Below are 22,819 nucleotides of genomic sequence, written 5' to 3'. Positions count from 1 at the left end.
ATCCCACCCTATCACCCCGCTGTGCAGAAGAAGACATCTGCTCACAGAGGTTCCATGACCACATGGGGCGGGTGCAGGGCCAGCCATCCCCCCATGTCTGTGAGACCTACAGCCCGTGCTCCTGGCACCACAGTGCACTGTCCCCAGGACAGGGATGGAGTGTGTGTGTGCACGCGTGTGTGTGTGTGCATGCGTGTATGTGTGTGCGCGCGCACACGTGTGTGCGTGTATGTACGCGCGTGTGCATGCCTCTGTGTGTGTGTGCGTGTGCGTGTGCATGTGTGTGTGTGTGTGTGTGCATGCGAGCGGTGATCCTCCAGTCGGTGAGCATTATAAGTGTGTTGTCTCCATGACCCTGACCTCTCTTAAAGTGGAACCTGATCCCAGGAGCCCCATCCCCACCCCATGGGGCCCCTGCTCTCCCCCTGAGCCTGAGGGCCTGTGTGAGAGCAAGAGGCCCCGAGATGTGGCGGCGGACAGGGAGGATGAGAGGAGACCTGAGCATGTGAACACCTGCCCCACATCACCCCGTGGGCAGCCCTCACCACGAGGGAGAAGTAGACATCCTTTCCCTGGTGCACAGGCGCCACCCTCTTCTTTTTAAATGGCCCCTAATCATCTCACTTCAATTCTCCAAGGAACCAGGACTCCTGCCAACTCCACCCTTTGTCCTCTCCTCTGGCACCAACCCACCCTGCTTCCCAGGGTCTGTGAGGAAGGCTTCCCGGCGGACTGAGGACGGAGGGTGGGCTGAACTGGCATCTGGACCTGACTTTCCAAGAGACACAAAGCCAAAGGCTTGCCCAGGGGAGCCAGCTGCAGAGGAACAGAGGAAAATGGGAGCCAGATGTGCGGGCTGAGGGGGGACATCCCTGCAGACCGGCATTAGCACCTCGTTCCCACTGTCCTCAGCCATGGCTGGGGTCACCGAGGAGCACGCCTCCGGGGGGGAGCGGCCTCCCAGCTGCCTGCTTCACTCAGAGGAGACGAGGGCCCGGGACCCTCCTGAGTGTGGAAAGCTGCACCACCTCTGGGAAGTCTGGGCTGAACAGGCCAAAACAGGAGATCACTGGTCAGAGCCAGCGTGCGGAGGCCCAAGGCGTGAAATTGCTGGACCGAGATCACACAGCATCGCCACTTGGACAAGGAATGGCCTGGCCATCTCTTCCGGGCCTGATCGGCCTGTAGTCCCATCGCTCTCCTCCCTTTGTGGCAACATAGGCCCCCGTGGAAAGGAAGCAGTCCTGAGAAGAACACAGGTTAACCATTTCCAGCCATTTCAACGTAACTGGTCAAACCCTGAATTTTACAATGGGGGATAGTTCCATTATCTAGGCTAGTGCCTCTCAATCCCGGCTGTACCTTCAAACCTCCCGGGGGAGCGTTAGAAAAAAGAAAGCACGCAGGTGCCCTCCCCTCCACAGAGATTCTGACTCAGGGATGGGGTGGGGCAGGGATTCTATGTGCAGCCACACCCTGCTTCCAGCACAGTGACCCTTTTAGGCTGGCCAGCCCTTCAACCTCACTGCTCGTGACCTCGGGACCAGCAAGGGGAGCAGCACCTGGGAGTTCACTAGGAATACAGGCCCTCAGGCTGCACCCCAGCCCTGCAGAACCAGAGTCTGCACCTGAGCAGGACATTCAGGCAATCGGGCACGGAACTTTGTGCCCATCTTACTTATTTTCTTAAATATATTTTTATTGACTTCAGAGAGGAAGGGAGATGGAGAGAGAAACAGACACATCAGTGATGACAGGGAATGATAGACAGACTGCCTCCTGCACACCCCACACTGGGGACTGAGCCGGCAACCAGGGCATGTGCCTTGCCCAGGAATCAAACCGTGACCTCCCGGTTCATCGGTTGATGCTCAACCACTGAGCCACGCAGGCCCGGCCCCATCTTATTTCTGAGGCTACTGGCCAGAGCAGATTCATGTGAACTCCGCTGCCCACCTCCCCCCAAATCCTTCCCAGCCACAGAGGCTGCTTGCCTGCAATGGAAGGGGCCACGGGTGTTGTGTGAGGAGCCCTCTCTCTGTCCAGCCCAGCAGGTCTCGAGACCTCTTCCCCCTCAGAGAGAGCATGTGGGTGATTTACGGCTTCAGACACGGGGATGAGGGGGTCGGGGCGCTGAGAGACGGCGGGCTGGCAGCCAGCCTGACCAAACACACTGACCTCAGCCGCCGCCTGGGCCTGGAGGAGCCAGAGCTTCAAAGATGCGTTAACTCCACGCAAAGAAAGATGGGCTGTTTTGTTTTTCTTTTCTAACAAGTGAGGCTTGTTCCAGGGACTGTGAGCATATGTCGCCAGGCCTATTCCAACCGGGCTGCACCTGCTGATTCCATTCTCAAGGCCCAGGCCCCCAGGCTGTCCCCACCCCTGTGCTGCCCGCCCCGGCCTCTGCCCTCCCTCCCCCCTTCCGTCACAAGGACATCAGTTTCTGGAGTTTCGGGAAAGGGAGCCTGGGCTGGAGCTGGGGCTGCGGGTGGATGGGTGACCCGTGGAGGAGTAGGGGTGGCCAGAAGTTGAGACAAAGGCCCCAGGTCTGGAGTGTCCCTGGTCCCACTGAGTCCAGGTCATGGGGTGAAGCCAGCGGGGAACTTTCCCTTCAGTGGGAGCCACTCGAACCCGGGGCCTATGATGCCAGGGAAAACCGTGGTCATGCAGGAAGGGAGGGCCGGCAGGTAAGGGAAGGGCATTTAATATTTTTTTCAATTACAGGTGACATTCAATATTCTATTACAGTTGACCTTCAATGTTATATTAATGTCAGATGTACAGCTTAGTGGCCACTTATATAACTTACAAGGTGGTAGGTCCCCCTGATAAGCCTAGTGCCCATCCGACACCATGCATAGTTGTTACAATGGTATTGGCTGTATTCCCTATGCTCTCCAATTGCCAACTTGTACTTCTTAATCAAACAGGCATTTTTAAGGAGGGTCAGCATGTCAGAGATGTTTTCTCAACTACCTGGTATGTCACCCCTGAAAGGGAAGGACCTTCTCTCCCTTTCTCTGAAGCATCTTGCAGGGGGGCTGGGAACAGCATAGTGGTCAATGGAGAATGAGTCCGGAATAAAGAAAAAAAAGCAATGGATGGATAGATGAAAGGAGGGATGGAGGGTGAATGACACCCCCTGAGGGGTCCTGGGTTGTGAGAGGGCACAGGCCAGGCCGAGGGACCCCACCAGTGCATGACCCGGTGCACTGGGCCTCTAGTTATCTAATAAGAGGAATCAGGCTCCCTGATGAAACACCGATTCTATGTCTGGGGCAGGGAAAACACAAGCTGAGCCTAAAGCGTCTGCGTGTCAGGAAGTGAGGAAGTGCTGTTTAAACAAGTGAGAAGGCAGAAGAGCCAAGCCAAAGAACTTCCAGTGGCCAACTTTGCACCCATTTAAGCAATAAAACAAATCCCCATGAAGCCAAAGTGATGCAAATAAATGATTTAATAAGAAATAAATGGTGGGAAAGAGAGAACTCTTTCTTACAAAAGAATTCTAATTAATAAATGAGGGAGGACTGAGGAAAATTAAAACCCAAAATCAGAACATCAGAGTAATAATTGCTGCAGGCACAATCCACTGACAAATGTTAAAGTTAGTGGGCAAAACCATAGGCAGAAACAGGATACTTGCGTAGCCTCAAAGTGTCTCCCCCCAAATACTTACTAATTACTGTGTTGTTGTTAACACATGTCCAGGGATTCTTTGATACCTCCTTTCCAGGAGATTAGCTTAATTCCCCTCTTGTGAAAGTGGGGTAGGTTCATGTCTCACGTGTAATAAGTAGCTAAGGAAAGGGGAAAATAGTAGCATTTATAGTGGAGAAACCTGGCCAGATCCTACCTTAACCAGGTTAATCAAAAGTAACATGATTAGTAATAACAAATGCTGATCAGGTGCACTCTGACCTGATGCTGTAAGAAGGGCATCGAACCTCTGTGATATTCTTCCCCCAAATCCATAGCCCAGCCTCATCATGAGAATGCATCAGACACATCCAAATAAAGGGACACTCTACTAAATACCTGACCAGTATTCCTCAGAACTACCAAGACCAAGAAGGCCCAAAGACTGAAAAACAGTCACAGGTGGAGGGCCTATGGAGATGCGATAGCGAAATGCCATCTGGCATCGACTGAGTCCCGAAACAGAAAAAGGACATCAGTGGGAAAACTGAGCAGATGCAAATACAGTCCACGGCCGAGTGAATAGTGTTGTGCTAACGTTGATGTCTTCGTTTTGGCAAGTGTAGCTTGGCGATGTGAGATGATAACATTAGCGGAAGCTGGAGGAAGGGTCTAAAAGTTATTTCACAATAAAAGTTTTTATAAATTATGTATAGTTCTTTAAATACATGTATAAATGAGGCATCAGCATAAGATTATGCACCAGGTAATCCATATCCGGGCAAAGGCGATGGTCACACATATTCCTGGCGTTCTCTATCAGCTCCCAGCCTGGGAGAGTGAGCAGATGGAGAGATACGCAGTAGCTTCTACCTTAATGATACTAAGAAAGCTGTCGCGACATCACGCCAAGCTAGAGTACCTGTGGCACTTATCCTATGTCTATCCCAAATTGTCCTGTGATCTTTCACTTTTCAAACTTGCATTACTTGCCCAGATGGAGTTTAAACTCCTTGATGCTTGGAGACAGTTTGAATTTCAGTGCCTACTCCTATGTATTTATCTAATTATTTTTCAATGTAGCTCTAGGTCCACACTTTCTCCACCACTAAAGGAATGTAATCTTTCCTGTGTCGTGTACTAAAAGCCATATTTTGATTTGCATTGTTCTATGGACTGAATGGTGTCAACCCCAAATTCATACATTCAAGTCCTAATCCCACTGTCACTGTTGTTAGAGATAGGGCTTTAGAGGGAAATTAAGATTAAATGAGGTCACAAGATGGGACCCCAATCTGGTAAGACTGATGGTCTTACAAGAAGAGGAAGAGAGAGGGGGGGGGAAAGAGAGAGAGGGGGAGAGAGAGAGAGAGAGAGAGAGAGAGAGAGAGAGAGAGAGAGAGAGAGAAGTGTGCAGGGACTGTCCCAGACGGAAGGAAGCAGATGCAGGAAGAGGTAGCCTGGGCTAAGATTGCAATCTCTCTCTGCATCTCCTCTGTGGTGCCTCCGCCTGGGCTGTCAGGGCCATAGGCTGGACCACCTCTGAGCATCCCCAGAGGCCCTCTGAGCAGCCACTTCTTCATGTGCACAGCAGCCTAGCACAAGGAGGCCCAGCAAAGGAGGGCTTGGCTCAGTCACCGGCTTTCTCAGAGCACGGGCATGTACACACACGGCCACGCAAAAGCATAGCCTGTCTTTCACTCTGTGCATTTACCTGGGCAGCTGGAGCAAGGGCCACAGTCCATGTGACGGAAAGGACAGGTAGAGCATCAATAGAAGAGACATTATGATCGAGAGTAACCATGGCCACTGAGGAGCAGGAGATTTAAAACCAGCGGCTGGCCTCCTGCTGCCTCCGCTGGCTGCTCAGCCCCAAGGGAGTCTGCCTGAGGGTTACCTTCTGGGGATCCCTGGAGCCTGTCCCTCCCATCCACCCCCTTCTCTGCCAACAAGGCAGCCAGCCTGGGGGATGGTGAAGGGTTTTCCTCGGGGAAGCTGGGGTGGGGGAGTGGTGGCAGTCTCTGTGCAGGGCATTTCCCTGGGAGGCGGGCAGCAGGTTGGGGGGCAGTGTGAGTGGTTGGGGACCGTGGCTGCTGTGATGCCTCCCAGCTTCCCAGCTTCCAGATTCTTCCCTTTCATCATCTCACCCAACTTCCCTCTGAGCTTTGGGATTTTAAACATACAATTTTTTTCCCTCTGACATCTCACTTTGTAGGGATTTTTCTGGTGGTGAAATGCACATGACATACCAGTTGCCATTAGTAACATTTAGTGCATTCATGATGTGCGACCATCCCTCTATCTGGTTCTGCTCTGTTTTAAGCATTATAAGCTCATTATTAGAGAGATTTGGAAAGAGTATGAAGAAAGAAGTAAGCATTATCCCAAATTCCACTCGCTGGGGATGACGGTGGTTAACACGAAGGCCACAGCTCCCACACAGAGCACGGAGGCCACAGGGCAGGTCTCAGAGACGCTGTGGGACGCCACAGGTTTGGAGGGCAGCACAGTGACATCTGTCGGGCGCTCTGCAAACTGCTGGCTCCCAGTCCACAGTGTCACCATGAGATCATGTGGCTTTCCTTTCAAAAACGTCACATCTTAGAGACAGTCTTTCTGTGGGTGGTGAAGGTGACAAAGCAAGCGCCCTGTGAACGTTGCGTGGACAGAACACGTGTGACCGTGTCCAATGTGACGCCAAGGCCCGAGCCGTCACACAGTGCCCGCACGCCCCCCAGGAGGGAGGACCTGCTGATGCCAACATGAAACAGAAATGGTTTTCTCTTTCCGTTTTTGTGCACCTTTTCAGATGGCTACCCGGTCAGCTTTGTGCTGTTTAGACCAAGTCACTCCCCCTCCCAGGACCTCTTTGGCATTCCTTTCGGCCTAGGGCAGTGGTCGGCAAACCGCGGCTCGGCAAACCGCGGCTCGGCAAACCGCGGCTCGCGAGCCACATGCGGCTCTCTGGCCCCTGGAGTGTGGCTCTTCCACAAAATACCGACTTCTGCGCACGGGCCACAAAGTTTCAATCGCGCTGTACGTGCGCGCCCGCACGTGGTATGCCTAGGGGCACCGTGAAAATGACTGGCCCTCAGGATGGGTGGACGGAGAAAGCTTGGGGGCCTCTGCTGCAGGCGCGTGCTTCAGCTCTCTGGTGTGTACAAGCCAAGGTGGCCCCTGCTTCCTAACTGAGCTCAGCTGCATGTGCGGGTGCACACTGGCTGCTGTGACCCATCGCTCTACAGCTGAAGAAGCTCAGCTCCAAAGGGCAGTCGTGGCACAGCCAACCGGGCCCCTCCTCCCACACTCTGTTTGTCCCCCTCGGAGACCCCGAGATGGGGCAGCTCTATGGTTCTGACAAGTACCAGCCCCACCCCGGTTGTTCGTGGGGCCGTAAGGTGCCTCTGCCTTCCTCCAGGCTGCTGGCCCGGGGTGCCCCTGACTCACCCAGTCAGAAACGCCCCAATCTCCCCCCATCGCCCACTTTGCTGACTCCTAAAGGCTCATCTACCTTTCGACATAAGCCTCGTTAGTATCAGATGACTCTTGGACCAGAAGTCCTCTGAGCTACTGTCTACCATTGGTACCTCCACGTGAATGAGCTTAGCAGAGTCCTTCCTGATCAGGCCTAATTCATAAATTAGGCACAGTAAGAGATTAATAGCAATAACCAATAATAAAGTAGAATAATCATAACAATACACTGTAATAAAAGTCATGTGAATATCCTCTCTCTGGCTCGCTCTCTCTCTCTCTTTCTTTCTCTCTGATAACAGATCTGATCATCGAGACGGTCACTGATGGGCGAGTAGCATGTTCGGTGTGGATACGGTGGACAACGGGATGGTTCACATCCCAAGAAGCTGGACTGCACAAGATTTCATCACACCGCTCAGAGTAGCTTACAATTTAACACCTATGCCTTGTTTATTTCTGGGATTTTTCATTTGATATTTTCACACACTGGTTGATCATGGGTAACGGAAACCATAGAAAGCAAAATGGTGGATAAGGGGGGACAAGTAACCAGTAAGGAAGGAGCCGGCCTGCAATGTGGTTGTACGTTAGTCCTCGGTCACCCTGCAGGACACTCCTGAGCTGCGATGGCCCTGCAGGCTTGTCTCACATTGAGGCAAGGGGCCAGGCTTTAAACTTGAGGAGGCGTTGCACAGGTAAAGAGCTTAGGAAACAATCATGGATAGCACATGCAAAGGTCCTGAGGCAGAGGGAGTAGCCTTTAGTTGAGCTTGGGGCCTGAGAGACCATCACAAATCGAGGTTGGCATGCAGCCTGGGTCAACCAGGACAGGGGTCCAGGGAGGGTTGGGGACCTTATGGAAGCCACTGACCAGGGAGGTAAATAACATTATCAGCTCTCTCACTTCCTGTCTGGGATCCTTCCCCACCCCTCAGGCTGCCCTTCTATGATCAGCCTAACCAATCCATGTGGGTATAAATGTGATTTATCCCAAAGAGGTCCTGGCTCCAGACAACCCCAGGGTCTCCCCGACAGCCAGCAGCCTCTCTCCTGGAACTGCCCTCGATGTTGCCCACACACGTCTGAGGGTCCTCAGAGAAGACAGCAGAGCCTGGGAAGGAATGGTAATTTTTTTTTTATTTTAGATTTATTGAGGTGGCATTGGTTAATGGGATCACATAGGTTTAAGATGCCTGCCACCCAAAGCCAAATCATCCTCTGTCACCATAAGAAGCGGTTATTCCTGTCCTCCCCACGCCCTTTCCTGCCCAGAGCCGAAAGAGCTGCCCCCTCTAAAAAGATCCCAATGGGGGGACAGGAAGTAAATAGCCCCTTTGTGAGCCCCCCAGAGGAAACAGGGTGGAATGAATTAGCAGAGCTCAAAGGTCCCATCTGGGAAACCACTCAAGATTGCCTGGGTCTGACCCGCTGGCGACTCAGAGGGCACCTGAGCAATCAGGGACACACTGGCAGCGAGTCCTCCGTCTGACGTCTGTCTGCTTTCCTGCAAACTTCTCCGGAAGCCTGGGGCGAGGTCAGGGGTGGCTAACGCGTATCTGCTCACCACCCCCTCCCAGGCTACCCATGTGCACAGAGGTGGCTGGTCAACCCATGCAAAACAGCAGCATCCACCATAATCTAATCAGTGTTTTAAAAAATACTCCAAACAGTTTAATTAAATCTACCAATTGCTTTGACTGCTTTTCCTTCTGATTTATTAAGATGCTGTCATTTAATCATTCCTTTAACCAAGGCAGCCATTTAAATTAGCTATGCATGGCACAGGCCTCATGAAATGATCAGCCAAGACAGGGAGGTAAGTAACATGATCAGCTCTCTCCCTTTGGATGTCAGCGAATGACATTCCTTTATTTAGCATTTGTGTGCCGGCATTGTTCTCTTTGCTTAACAGACATTTGCCCATTTGATCCTCACAACGATTCTGAAGGCAGAAAACATCATTGTCCCCATTGTACAGATGAGGAAACTGAGGCACCGAGCAGTTAAGGAGTATTCTGGGGCCACCGTGGGTAAGTGGCAGGCCTGGGGTTTGAGTGAGAGTGTGGTTCCGGTCTTTAGGTCAGGCCCGGAGGCACCGGGGGCGGGGGGCCTCTGTGGCACTCCCTCAGGGAAGCAGGGGGTCACCTCCAATCCCTTTGATCTTATCTGTTTCATTGGTTCTTCTCTCCAGAATAAAGATTTTTGGAATAAAAGGCTTAAGCCTTCAAATAAATTTGCAGATCACTGGCAAGAGGGCTTAGTCAGAAGAGGCAGGAGACTTGCCCTCTTGCCTCTGAAATTCGGATTCAAAGGTTTGAATTAGAACCTAGCAATCAGTAAACACATCAGATGATTCTCATCTGCAGACAAATTTGGGGGGCAGGGGGGGAGGGAGGGACCTGCCTTTGGGTTCCAATTCCTCCCTGTCCTCAATGTAGCCGAGGTCAAGCCCTGAGCTCAGTTCTTCGCTGTAACATGAGCTCAGTTCCCCGCCCGCCTCCCTCCTAGAGCTACAGTGAGGCGCAATGACATCAGCAGGTGAGGGGCTGTCGTGACATCAACTTCTTCTAAAGTCCTGGGCGGTGGGGTCCCACGCCAGGCGGCTCCTGGCTTCCACTCACCATCCGTCCCACCCCTCTTCCTAATCACATAGGCTCGGTGTTTTGAATGCAGAGCACAGAGTGAACTCCCAAAAGAAAATAGCGTCCCAAACAAGTGCATCGCCCCTCAGTCACAGGGACTCCGGGGTTATGCTTGAGCAGAGGAATGCAATGCAGTGGGGAAACGGCGCGGAGGTCGGTGAAAGGCGGAGGGGTGGCCAAAGCCCCCAGCAGGGTTTGAGTGGGACTGGAAGGAGGGGATGTCCGGGAACGACATCTTAGGAGAAGTAGGTGAGCAGGGCCCAGTTGTAAGAAGATGGAATGAGAGCTGGGGAGTGGGGGGAGGAATCAAAGTTGCCCCCGCCCCCCTATCCCCCCTCACTCGGTGATGATGCCTGGACATCTGGGTGTGGACTGTTGGAAAGGGTTTCCCGGTGAAGGGTAAGGGCAAGTGGGCTGGACAGGGGCAGGCAGCGGGGAGTTGGGCCAGATGCACAGCCCCCTTACACGCGCACCCAAAGGCTCAGGGGCTGGCTGGGGCCATGACTGTCAGCCCAGACTTCCAACCGCACCCCAAAAGAAGAAACAAAATCAGCTCGCATTCTGTCCCTGTAATAGCAGCAGCTTTAATGGCTGAGGAGAGGGTGGCAGGAAGGGAGTAAGTCATAGGACAGAAAAGTGGGGTTGAGGGTACTCGGCCTCCCCTATCCGGGACCCTCCCTGCACCAGTGTTCCAGAATGTTCCGCAGACCATGCTCCCATCATGCCCTGAAATTGCCCTCTTGTGGGTCTCCCCGAGGCAGCAAGATGCCCGGCATCCCACACGGATTCAGAGGTGACAGAGATGTGGGTGAGAGCGGGGCCACACGGCCGTTAGCCATCCACCTCCGAGGACTTCCTGACACAGCTTGTCCTGGAGAAGGGACGCTCTGGCTCGACTCTTCACTCTCTCCCTCTGCCCACGAGGATGCTGCTGGGGCACTTCCAGGGGCTGGGGAGCCCTGAGTTCTAAGCCCAGCTCAGCCCCAGCTCGGTGTCCCTTCCCCTCTCAGTTTCCATGTGAAAACTGAGGCCGCCAGGATGGAGCTCAGAGGCCCTTGCAGGGCTGAGATTCTAAATCGCCACCTGCTCCGGCCAGATGTCATCACTGCAGGCAGACCGGAGCCCGCTCTGATCTCCCCAGGGGGCGGGATGGGCTCCCAGCGCCAGGCCAAGGCTGCGGCTGGCTGGGGTGGGAGGACAGGTGTGAGGAGACCATCCAAATGGGAGCCTCCCAAATGCTCTGCACCCAGACGTGCCGGCCAGATCCTGGGTCTGGGTCTGGCAGGAGGGGAGGATGAGAACGCAGAAGCCCCAGGACATGCTGCAGCCAGGGGCTCAGACAGGGATCAGCTATGCCTCTGGGCTGGACCTGGTGGGGCTGGAACTGGGGCAGGACCTGGGGCAGGAGCAGGCCGTGTGCCAGGGTGGGCACGTGCTTGTGTATGTCCTGAGCACCAAAAACTGCCGGGTGTCCAGAGAGGTCACACACGCACACACACACACACACACACGCACACGTACACACACGCACACACGTGTGTGTGTGTGTGTATATCTTCAGGTTTCACAGTCAACAGAAGCCTTTCCCGGGAAGAAGACAGAGCCCAAGCTGAGACGGGCTCCAATCCAAGGCCAAGGTTCAGCTGGGACCATTGTGACTACACGGCCGGCTGTTAAATTACTAAAATACTTCAATCCCAGGGCCATACTTCATTCTGAAGTTCCGGGAGCACCCCGACTCCCACCCACCCCAATGTTCCAGTCCCAGGACCCCAAGACTTCCCCACAGGCCCTCAACCAAAGGGTGAGTCCCAGGCTCCGCCAGGACGGACGCCGGGACCACTCTAGTCCCACGTCCACCCTCCCTGGCTGATGGGGGTCCATGTGTCACTGCGCCCCCTTATGTGGATTAGCCTCCCTCCCCACCCCGCTGCTCCCCTCCCATCTCAGCGGTCCCTTTGCTTTCATCACATCCCTCTTCACTGCAGAAGGAGTTCTGGGTCCAGAAGAGAGTCCAAGTGACCCAGATTCGATGCACATTCCCACCTTGAATTTTGGGGTTCCGATGCCAAGGCCAGACCCTGGGAACTGCTCCAGAGGCTGAGGGGCAGACAGCGCTCTCTCACGCTCACACCCTGTGCCACCCCCACACCCCCCACAGCACAGGAACTGGTCCCCTCCACCAGCCTCTGATGAGTATTCCACACCAGCTCCGTCCCAGAGGCAGAGAGGCAGCCCCTCCCGGCGGCGGCTTGCTGACAACCGGGAAAGGGTTTAATCTCAGAAACAGTCAAGGTGGGGAAGGGGAATGCGGGGCGGCCTGGAGGGCCATATGGAACCTGTTTGAGGAGTTGGGTCAGAGCCCAGCTACACCTCCATGTGCTGAGGCGCCAGGCCAGCCCTTGGCTTTGCCGGCTCAGCTCTGGCCAGAGAGGGGAAAGAGCGTGGGAGAACAGACAGGCGGTGCACGCGGACAAGGTGAGCGACATGTGCTCACAGGGCCGCTGTCCTTCAGGGGAGGGTGCCCTGGCTGGCATCCCGGCGGCCGGAGGGCGGGCTGGCCCGACAGCTGGGTGACCTGCTGCAAAGTGGCACTTCAGCGAAGTGGCACTTCAGGTCTCCTCGAGGCATGGCAGGGGCTGGCTTGTCTGGGAACGCCAGTCCTGCTCAGCCCGGCATTCCTCGGCCCAGCTCCTGGTGCAGACGGCTCCGGAAATCCCTGGACAGCACCATTTCTTCTCCACTCTGGCTCCCCTGCCTGTGCACACAGCCAGTCCGCTCTGTCTCTGTCTACCCGGCCCAGACCCAGCCCCACACCCGGACGCCGGCCTGCACCACGCCAACTGGCCGGGCGGGGCTGGCGCTGCCATGGCTTTGGGCTGATGTGGATGTTGGACTGACCTTGCTGCGTTTGGGGCCCGGCTCAGCGAATTCCAGCTCCCCACCTCAGGACATGTGCAGCCTGCCTGAACTTCTGTCTAGACTCCCAGGACTTCGCGATGAACTGACCACGTTTCTGATTGTTTTTGCAGAAGTTTCGATGAAACCTGACTGAAAGTAGCATGGCCCGAGGTTCCCACATTTTCAACCCACCTGCCTGGATTTCTGGTTGGTTTGACTGAAAAGTTGTTTTTTTTGTTTTGTGTTGTTTTTACCAATTTTACTGATTATTATTTAAAATCTAAACTTCTGGAGTGTTGGAGCTCCCCGGATTCTTTTACTAAATAACAGGAAACTGTTTGGGGAGCCGTCAGCATCGGCCCCTAGCTCACACCCAAGTCTCCCCCAGCCAGCCTGTCTCAGCTGAGGAAGGGATGGGGCAAGGGGTGCCCACTGGTTCTTTATCCCCCTTCTGGAATATTCTAATGTCCTAGTGCCTGTTTCTCTCTTTATTATATATATATAATAAAGGGAGAGGGAGAAGGAGATAGATAGAAACATCAATGATGAGAGAGAATCATTGATCAGCTGCCTCCTGCACGCCCCACACTGGGGATGGAGCCCACAGCCAGGGCATGTGCCCTGACCGGGAATTGAACCGTGACTTCCTGGTTCATAGTTCGGCGCTCAACCACTGAGCCACGCTGGCTGGGCTGGTGCCTGTTTCTTTATTGACACTTCCATTCTGCCTTCTCTCTCCTTGTCCCGGCCTGGCCCCAGCTCTTGGCACCACGCTCCTGAGTCAGGGCCTCTGGGGCCCCATCTCCTGCTGGGAAGTCATGTAACACAGCTCACAGGCGAGGGCTCCTGGGCCCTCGGCCGGGGCTCCAGGCTCAGCTCTGCTGGTTCTGGCCGTGTGATCGCGGCACATGTTAATGACCTTTTCTGAACTCTGGTTTATTCATTTCCAAAATGAGGGTGATTCTCCTGCTCATCTCTTGGGTTGGTATGGAGGATCTTAGTGAGAATGCTAATGACAGTTCAGTCTTGTTGGACAGTGACTCTGAGCCAGGCTCTGTTCTGGGGCTGCGTATGGCCTTGGGACCTTCACCAAATCCTCGCCAAAGCTCACAAGTCTAGCAAGGGCAGAGCCAGGTAGTCCAGGCTGGCAGGGGCGTGCCCTCACCCACTCTGTAGGCCTGCCTCACACTGATAGAGGCCAGGAGTGGGCCAGCCTCACCGTCCTCATCACCCTAATTAGAATATGGGGCCAGCATCACCTTCCTCATCACCCTAACGAGAATATTAATGTTGGTGGCCTGTTTCTCCTTGAGAGAATTGGGCTGCTCTTTGTGTCCCACGTGGGTGAGGCCATTTGTAATTCGATGGGGTGACTTTATATTCTTTTGGGAACACTGAGGGGCAGGAGTCCTCCCAGCGACCCCACCCCACCCCCACACCAAGGGAGCCCTGGATGTTTTCAGACCCTCCAGGCGTGTCAGAACCACCGGCTTGTTCTGATGTTTGAGACCTTTGTCAAGCGGCTCACATCTGGCCTGACTTTACCGTGCGAATCTCCTCCGCTTCTTTCCTGGCACCGTAATGGGAACCAGATTTGCAAGTGCTCCCCGGTCCGTGGTGTGTGCGGGCGTTTGCCAGGCTGCAGGCTGTAAGCTGTGGGCAGTGACAGTGGAGAGAATGGGCCGGGTCCCTGATCTTGAGCAACCCATGCCGACACTGGTCTTCTTGTCTTCTCCAGGCAGGAGAGAAGGCGGGCATTTGGGAGGATGTGTGAACAGTAGCTATTCGTGCCTCCGCCTCAGGGAAGCTCTTCAGTAGGGAGAGCTGGAGACAGGTGCCGGGGCTGCAGCTCTCCATAGTCCCTGTCTCAGGTCCCTGTGTGCCTCTGCGGGTGTGCTGTCCAGACGAATGCCTCAGCCCCTCATTTCCACTCTTTCCTGCCTTTGCACTGGTGGTTCTCTGCCTCCTGTGTGTTAACATCTTGAAAATCTTCCATATGTTAGACATGAGGCAGGAACTAGAGGCACAAAGACACATCACGGCCTTCAGTGGCTCATGGTTGCTGGGGTCCAACCCCAGCAGGTCCAGGGGTCCCCAAAGGTGTGGACGGAGTCGGCGAAGAAGGAATGACACGGAGACAGCGTTCAGTTGATCAGCAGCCTTGCCAGGATCTCTAGCCACAATCTCCAGCCAAGTTCTGGTTCGGTTCTCTCACTAGGTTCTCCAGCCAGGTTCTCCAGGTTCTCCAGCCAGGTTCGGTCTCCAGATTCTGTAGCCAGGTTCGGTTGCCAGGTTCTGTCTAGGTTCTATCCAGGTTCTTTTGCCATGTTCTCTCACTAGGTTCTGTCTCTAGGTTCTGTCTCTAGGTTCTGTCCCCAGTTTCTGTCCAGGATCTTTTGCCATGTTCTCTCCAGCGAAGTTCTTCTGTCTCTAGGTTCTGTGTAGGTTCTGTGTCTAGGTTCTGTGTCCTGTTGTCTTGTTACATCTGTATTTATACCAGTTGATTCCAATCCTATCAATCTCTATTCCAAAGGTTAGGGCGTTTCTTATCTCCATTCCAGGGAGTAAAGATTATGTAGCTTAAGCATGATTGTTCGTAGTTAAAGTGATTAATTACCCGCCTGGCACTTAGTTAAGGGGTTTTATTCCCTCCCTAACTTCAGGGGAAAATCCCTACCTGGGGAAACAACCTTTCTCAGAGAGGTGACCTTGGTTAAAACACATAGTGCCAAGAAGGTGAGCAAACATTAAGAACAGTATGCCATATATGCCAGGTCCCTTGAAACAGCAAGGATGGACCGGCTCCCGGCACATGGTGGCAGACACATGCAAAGTATCACGACCATGGGCCTGGGACAGCGAGGCCAACCAGGGCAGGGCAGGGGAAAGATCATAGTATCTACATAGATTTCTGTCTTGCCCACATAGAGAACTCTTACTCATCCTCCAACACCCTTCAGCTCTCCTTCGAAGCACTCCCGGGTCCCTACACGCAGAATGAATGTCCCTCTCCAGCACTCCCCTGGCCTTGCCCACAGGTGAGAGAGCACCGGCCACCACATTGATGAAGTCTGTTCTCCCCTGGACTGCACACTCCCTGAGGACAGAACTGGATTCAGTGTTGCACTGCCAGGGCCCTGTAGAAGTGTAAGAAATATTTGTTCAAAGTAAGTCTGTGTCGTATCATATCCACATGTGTATGCTTGTGTGCATGCAGCCGCACATCTGTGAGCTGGGGCCTGGTAGTGATGGGGGGGGGGGGGGTAGTTCTTGGGACTCGTTATTTAATGTATTTGCCTTATTAAAGACTCTTAGCTCCTCCCAATGACTCCATCCTCTCCATGTAGACAAGTTTGATAGCCAGCTCCCTGGTGCTTGGAAGTTGAAAGATTAATTCTAGGGGAGCAGCAAGGCGGGCAGGGCTGGGAGATTCGATGCATCAGGCTCCATCCGTGCCTCCCTCACAGCCAGCTCCGCCTGGCAGTCAGGGCCTGGGGAGCACACCGAGAGACAGCCAGCCCACCTTAACCCGGGACCCTCCTCTTGATTCCCTGCACTTCTGCTCCCAGAAAAATCACTCCCCGCTTGAGAAAGCCCTCACCTGCTCCAACCTACAACAGGAGCTCAGTGGGAGGGCACTAAGGGGCCCTAGTGTCCTGACCATTAAACATTCTGGACAGAAACCTAAGGTTGGATCACAGGTTCATTCCTGTCTAGACACTCATAGCGCAGCTGGGCCCTGCCCCCTCTGGGGAAGGTAGTTGCATGGGTGGTCTGAGCCCCAACCTGAGATGCTAAGAGGGCAAGGAGAAGGTCCTCCAGGTGCAGAAAATCCCTACGTGCTCCCCAAAGGGCCCCACTGCCTGGTCTATGGAACAGCCCTTGCTTCTGTGTGGACCTTTGTAATTTCCAAGGAATCTTCTATACATTGTCCATTCTGTTCACATCAGTTGAGCTTTGGCTTTGTGCCTGGCATTGTGCCTTGCTAGCAATCAATGGCATGCACAGGCGCTGGGCTGCCCCTCACATGCATCCCTGTTTGGTCCTCACCACGACCCCTTTGTAAAGATGAAGACAATGAGAATACGTGTTCCCGTTTCTCAGGGACACGCAGTGCTCGGTGGTGGAAGCAGGACTTGAACTCACCTCTCCCAGGGGACTCAGACCCCACGCTCGCCCACTGCCCTCTCCAGACTTTTCACCTGCCCCCAATAGCCCTGGAAAAGTTGGAGCAGGCACTCATGCCCCCTCTTAAAGGAGGAAAGCTGGGCCTTGGTGGGTTTTGGAGACTTTCCAGAGATCTCAGGGGCCAGGCAAGAGTGCCAACTTGGTTCCAACATCCACGACGCCCGAAGGAGAACCCTCACCACGCTGCCCCAGATCCAAGCCCACCTCTGTGCCTCTCTGCCCGGCGTGCCCTGCCTCACCAGCCTCCCTCCCAGCCCCTGCCTCGCAGGACACCATGACAGGTGGAGACAAGCTGTGAGAAGTGAGAGTGTCGCCCAGCACAAGTGGTTTGTGAGGCATCAGTGCTGGTGGCTTTATAACAGGGCCCCGCCTGCTGGCCCCCTGGGGCTCCTCTCCCCTGAGGCTCCCTCCACAAGGACAGGAATGACCCCGCATTCCTGGGGGCTGAGGCACAAGAACACTCTTTCTGACATGTTCTTGCCTAATTTGCCCCCCAGCCAAGGACTTTGGGTGTCATGACAAGGTCAATGGTTGCCCAAATGTGGTCAGATCAGATCTATTTTCAGTTTTCAGACGGGCCAATTGCATCAACCGGGCCTGTTCTCACCCAGTTCTTCCCCTGTCTCAGGCAGCCCTTCCCTGGATGCTCGGTCTCACTCAGAGCTAAGAGCTCTCCCGTGTTGACTTAGAGAGAGAACTGCTCCCCAGAGCACGGCCTGAGGTTCCAGGAGGCAAGTGTGAGGCAGGGTTTCCAGACCCTTGAATTCCACCCCAAGTTATGAGAAGGTCCAGTGAGTCCCAGGGAGCCCCAAGGTCATGGGTCCTTGCCCCTTGGCCATTGCGGGGTCCCATCCTCCAGGCTAGTCCCAGGGGAGTCACCTTTTCTTGGAGCTTGGACATTTGGAAACTCGAATTATTCAGAAATTCAACAAGCACAGAAGAAAAACAGCTGCAGGAGGAGAGCTTGAGTGCAAGTCCCAGATCCGGCCTCTGGCAAGTCCCTGGGGACGCTGGGCACCAGTTGGCCCAGAGTTTGAATGCCAGGGCCGGACGCTGTCTCTGAGTATGAAGCTAGCGTTGCAGGTGGTCGCCTTCTTTAACATGACCAACCTAGGAACACCATTCTGATGAGGAAGTTTTTAAGGCTCTATCTCTCATCATTCCACCGACTCTCGCCGCATCTCTGACAGCACATGGAATTAATTATCCGCCTGCTACTTAGTTACAACAACATGAGGCAGAGAGAAGATCTGACATTTATGGAGCCCTTGCTGTGTGCCAGACCCCTCCTGAGTGTGTTCTCTGTGTACTCACTCATGTAATCCTCCAACAAGCCTATAAGACAGGTGCTAGCACACCCCCCTTCCCCCCGCCCTCCATTTGCAGATGAGCAATGTGAGACACGGAGAAGTAACATAATACAGCGAGTTCCTGTGGCTAAAAAGCAGCAGAGCCAGGCTTTGAAGCCGGCGCTGTCTCCAGAACACACATGTTTCATCACCAGGCCACAGAGTCGGCAAGACAGACAAGGCCTGGCCCAGAAGGGAAGGTGGGCTCGCACATAAATTATCCCAGCACAAGTTGGGGAAGTGATAAGCGACCAAGCGAGAAACAGATAACATCCCCGGGGATTTAAGATGAGGAGGAGAAGATTGCTTCCAGCTGGGACGAGAGGGAAGTGTTAAGGGGGTGGCATTGTAGCTGAGCCTTGAAGGACAGGTAGCATGGAGCCGTGGAGATGTGGGGAGAGGGAGCAGTTGGCTGTGCTGGGGATGATCAGCAACAGAGGGAAGAGGCAGATCAGCGGAGAGAACATGGGCCGAGAGAGGTGGCAACAGGCCTTCATACTGAATGAAGAGGAGAGGCAAGGGTGTTTGGGATGGGAGAGACCCGGTCAGGAATCAGCTTCGGGATCCGGAATCATGCGCATTCAACAGAAGCAGGGAAGGGTGAGCCTGGAAGCAGGAACAGCATGTGCACTCGGGGTTCTGGCAGGAGGCAGTGCAAGTCGGGGAGCTCAGCTGATGGGTGAATGAGTAAGACTATTGCCTATGGAGGGGAGATGGGCAGCAGTGGGAAGCCTTTCTCACCACTGGCCTGCCAGCTGAGGGCAGCAATTACATCACTAGACCCTGTGAGGGGACCACTAACAGGACATGGCCCAGAGCCGGGACTGAGCAAGAAGAACCCCCATCACATCTCTTAGGGCTTTCCATGGACAACGGGGTTCTGGCAAGAAAGTCCCATGGAGGAGACTGCAGGGTCAGTTTCTGGGGACCCAGAGCAAGACAGAGAAAGAGAAAGATGGAGAGAGGATGAGGGTGGGGATCGGGAGACAAAGACAGAAGACCACCCAGACCAGATTTAGAAGCTGTTGTAATGGTTTTGGAAAGAAACACCAAGAGATTGAACCAGGGCATCGCTTCTCCGCCTTTTGGCTAAGATCCGGTGGAGAGACTGAACCAGGGCAGTTGCAGAGGGAAAGGAAGTGTTGGGGACAGATGTGGGGGAGCTTCAGAAAGTAAGGTTGGAAGATTTGGCAAGGAGTCACCTGCAAGGGCAGAGAAGGGTTTGCATACCTGTGGAGTGGCAGGTGTACATGTAGCAAACCTTCTATGTTAATAAAAAACAAACAAAACACCAAGAGGTGTAATGGTGTCTGTGTGACCTCCAGAGGCTGTGGAATCGGACCTCGGCGATCCGTAAAGGATGACGACAGCAGCTCGCCAGCGTTTGAACCTGCGAGAGGAGGGAGAAGAAAAGGAGAAGGTCATTTCAGCCAACTCTCAAAGCAACATTCAGGTAGAGAGCTACCCCCTCATACAAAGATGAGCTGTAGATAGACCACTCAGGATGCCCCTGAAGCGGTTCAGAACCATGACTTGGGCAGGGCAGGGCGGGGGGGGAGGGGGGGGGCTGCTACCAGAGGAAAGAATAGAGATCCTCTAACCCGAGCACATGCAACCTCCCCTTCAGTGTCAAAGCAGCCTCGGGTAGACCAGATTCCTGCTGCCGACCTTGATGCAGGTGATCCTCCAACAGGCGGGAAGATGAGGATGAAGATTTTGAAGGAGGAGAGTGATGGTGATGATACTGTAGTTCTTGCAGAGCTGGAAAACGTTGAAAAAGAAAGAGCTGAAGAGCAGGCCGGGAAGGACTGAGAACAGAAAGCTGAAGAAGGAAGGATTCATATGGAAAGCATTCTGAGTGGAAACCCTCTCCTGAATATCACTGGCCCATCCCAGCCCCCGGTCAACTGCGAAGTTAAGAGAAGGTGGGAGGAAGATGTTGTTGTCAAGATCTGTGTGAAAGGTGGACATGACCAGAAGAAAGACAAAAGATTTGTCAACGATAAGCTGCGATCTATATTTCACAAAAAGTTCATGGAGAAATATATGAAATAATACCGTTTCATGTGCTTAATTAAAGGCTGTAAGATGTAGATGACCATTCTGACTTTATTTTGTGTCTTTTCTCTTTTGCCCATTTAAGTTGTGCATGGGCTTCTCGAGCGTTAAGTTCCAAAATATCTTTTCCTTAATTGGTACCTTGTTTGATAAGGACGTAGGAATTGGCTTAATCCAGTTTCCAGTCTCTAAATGTCTCCAGTCATATGTTTTCTTTTCAATGTGGGAAAAGGGACCTGCTTGTAATAAATATTTTTAATAACCAAATCTGCCCTGGCCGGTGTTGGTCAGTGGTTAGCATGTCAGCCCGCACACCAAAGGGTCCTGCATTGATTCCTGGTCAAGGGCACATACCTGGGTTGTGGGTTTTCTCCCCACTCCCTGTCGGGGTGCAAGTGGGAGGCAACCAATGGATGTTTCTCTCTCTCCTCCCTTCTTCCCGCCAACTCTCTCTGAAAAAGCAATGGAAAAAATATCCTCAGGTGAAGATTAACACAAATCCTACATAATAAAGAGGTAATATGCAAATTAACCCTCACAACCTCACAAGATGGCTGCCTATGACCAGGCTGCAGGGGGGTAAGTGAGGGACAACCAAATGACTGAACAAGCAGGCTGCGTGGGGCAACCAGGCTGGCAGGGGGGTGGGGGGGTCTGTGAGGGGCAACCAGGCCGGTGGGGTGGCAGTTGGGGGTGACCAGGCCAGCAGGGGGGCAGTAAGAGACGACCAGGCTGGTGGAGGAGGGGGGTGTACAGCTGGGGGCGATCAGGCTGGCGGGGGGGGGCAGTTAGGGGTGACCAGGCAGGCAGGCAGGTGGGCGATTAGGAGCCAGCAGTCCAGGATTGTGAGAGGGATGTCTGGCTGTCGCTTTAGGCCTGATCCCCAGGACATCCCCCAAGGGGTCCTGAGTTGGAGAGGGTACAGGCTAGGCTGAGGGGATCCCCTCCCCTGTGCAAGAATTTCGTGCACTGGGCCTCTAGTAAATAAATAAAAACCAAATCTGTGTCCCCCAACTTTGTTATTGAAATGTACGCAGTTATAAAATATTATAAAACATAGATATTAAAAAACAAAACAAAACACAGGAAGATCTGTTCGGGCATGTTTTTCATGAAAACCTTGAAACCAACCTATGGATGAGTGATAGATATGCTAGGTGGGTTGTCATGGACAGGTCAGACAGCAAGATCTTGCCTGTGTTGTAGTCACCAATCACCTGGCACACATCCCTGTGCAAAGGTGTCTTGGATGAACTGCATTCCCCATTCTGCAGAGGGGGGAGCTGAGGCCCAGGGAATTCAGTGGTTTAGGAAGGGTCGCAAAGCAACATGGCATCAGAGCCACGCTGCCAGCTGGTGTGTTATGAGAGATGATAGTCCAGCCCAGTCCTGCTGGGAAGCCAGGGGGGTCCCTCCATCACCCTCTGCCTGGGATGGGCTCAGCCCCTCCACACCCACCGTTCTTTATCCAGCTCCTCTGCTGCCAGGGCCTCAGGATGAATACATCTTTACAGGAATGAATCAGGGACGGTGCCCAGCCAGGCATCCCCCCGAATGAACCCCAGCTCTGAGTTTCCACGGCAAGGCCTCCCTTCAGCAGGTTCCCGGGGCGGTGGAGTACAGGGACGGGCTGTGAAAGAAATGATACCACACAAGGCCTTGTAAAGCCGTTTCATTATCCTGCCACGGATTTTTGGCAATTCCTCACGTCTGGCTTGTTTTATGTCTAATTACATATCGCCATACATTTCCCCCGCATGTTATGTTTCACATAATAAATACGTGGAAAATCTCTCTCTTTTTCCATTAGCCCCTGCCCAGAAATGAACAGATTTCTGGCGTGTGCTTACGCAGTAAAGAGGCAGTTGTTTCAGACACCGTGACACTTCATAACTGGACTTTACGGGCCCCTGTTGCTCTGCTGCAGAGGGCTTTCTGCATGCTGTTTCTGCTCTGGAAGCAAAGGGTGCTTGTCAGGAGCCACGCCCTGGGGTGGCTGGAGACCCAGCCGGTTCCTCCGTCTGGGAGACAAGGAGGCTGTCGGGCCATGGAGGGGACACAGGGACTCGGGCGGGGGCGGTCTGGCTGCCAAGGCTTTCCCGTGGCTGTAGTGCTGATAGGAAGGCATCGATCATTCATGTGCACCTCATCTAACAGTCAATCTACATGCATTTATTAAACACCTTCTATGTGCCCAGATCTGTTCTAGATGCTGAGTCGGGGAGGAAAGGAGGAGATAGTGGGGAGGAGAATGCCAAAGAGTAGAGACGCAGAGAGAGCTCATCGTGGGGTTAGGAGAGCAGGACTTGGAACCGGATGGCCTGGGTTCAGGGCCAGGCTCCACTGCTCACCTGCTGTGGGAGGTTTGAGCAGTCGCCGAAACCTCTCTGAACCTGTTTGTCCATCCATTGAGTAAGAATGCCATGCTACAGCCTTGTGGGCTTGTCATGAAAATTCAATGAGATAATCCAAGCTAAGGGGCTCCGCATGTCCCTGGCCCAGGGTGTGTGCTCAGAGATGGCCCATTATTGCTGTTATCATTATTCTCACATCATCTACAACGGGGCT

At 53.6% G+C, this 22,819-nt stretch overlaps 1 pseudogene; it reads left to right on the top strand.

The window, feature by feature from the left end:
- Positions 1-18,568: 18,568 nt before the first annotated feature.
- On the top strand, positions 18,569-20,248 carry LOC118670337 (annotated as a pseudogene).
- The last annotated feature ends 2,571 nt before the right edge of the window (positions 20,249-22,819 follow it).

The sequence above is a fragment of the Myotis myotis genome, unplaced genomic scaffold (genome assembly GCF_014108235.1).
Source record: "Myotis myotis isolate mMyoMyo1 unplaced genomic scaffold, mMyoMyo1.p scaffold_m19_p_15, whole genome shotgun sequence".
NCBI lineage: Eukaryota > Metazoa > Chordata > Mammalia > Chiroptera > Vespertilionidae > Myotis > Myotis myotis.
The sequence above is the reverse complement of the archived record's forward strand: the minus strand, read 5'-3'. Positions and strand labels throughout refer to the sequence as shown.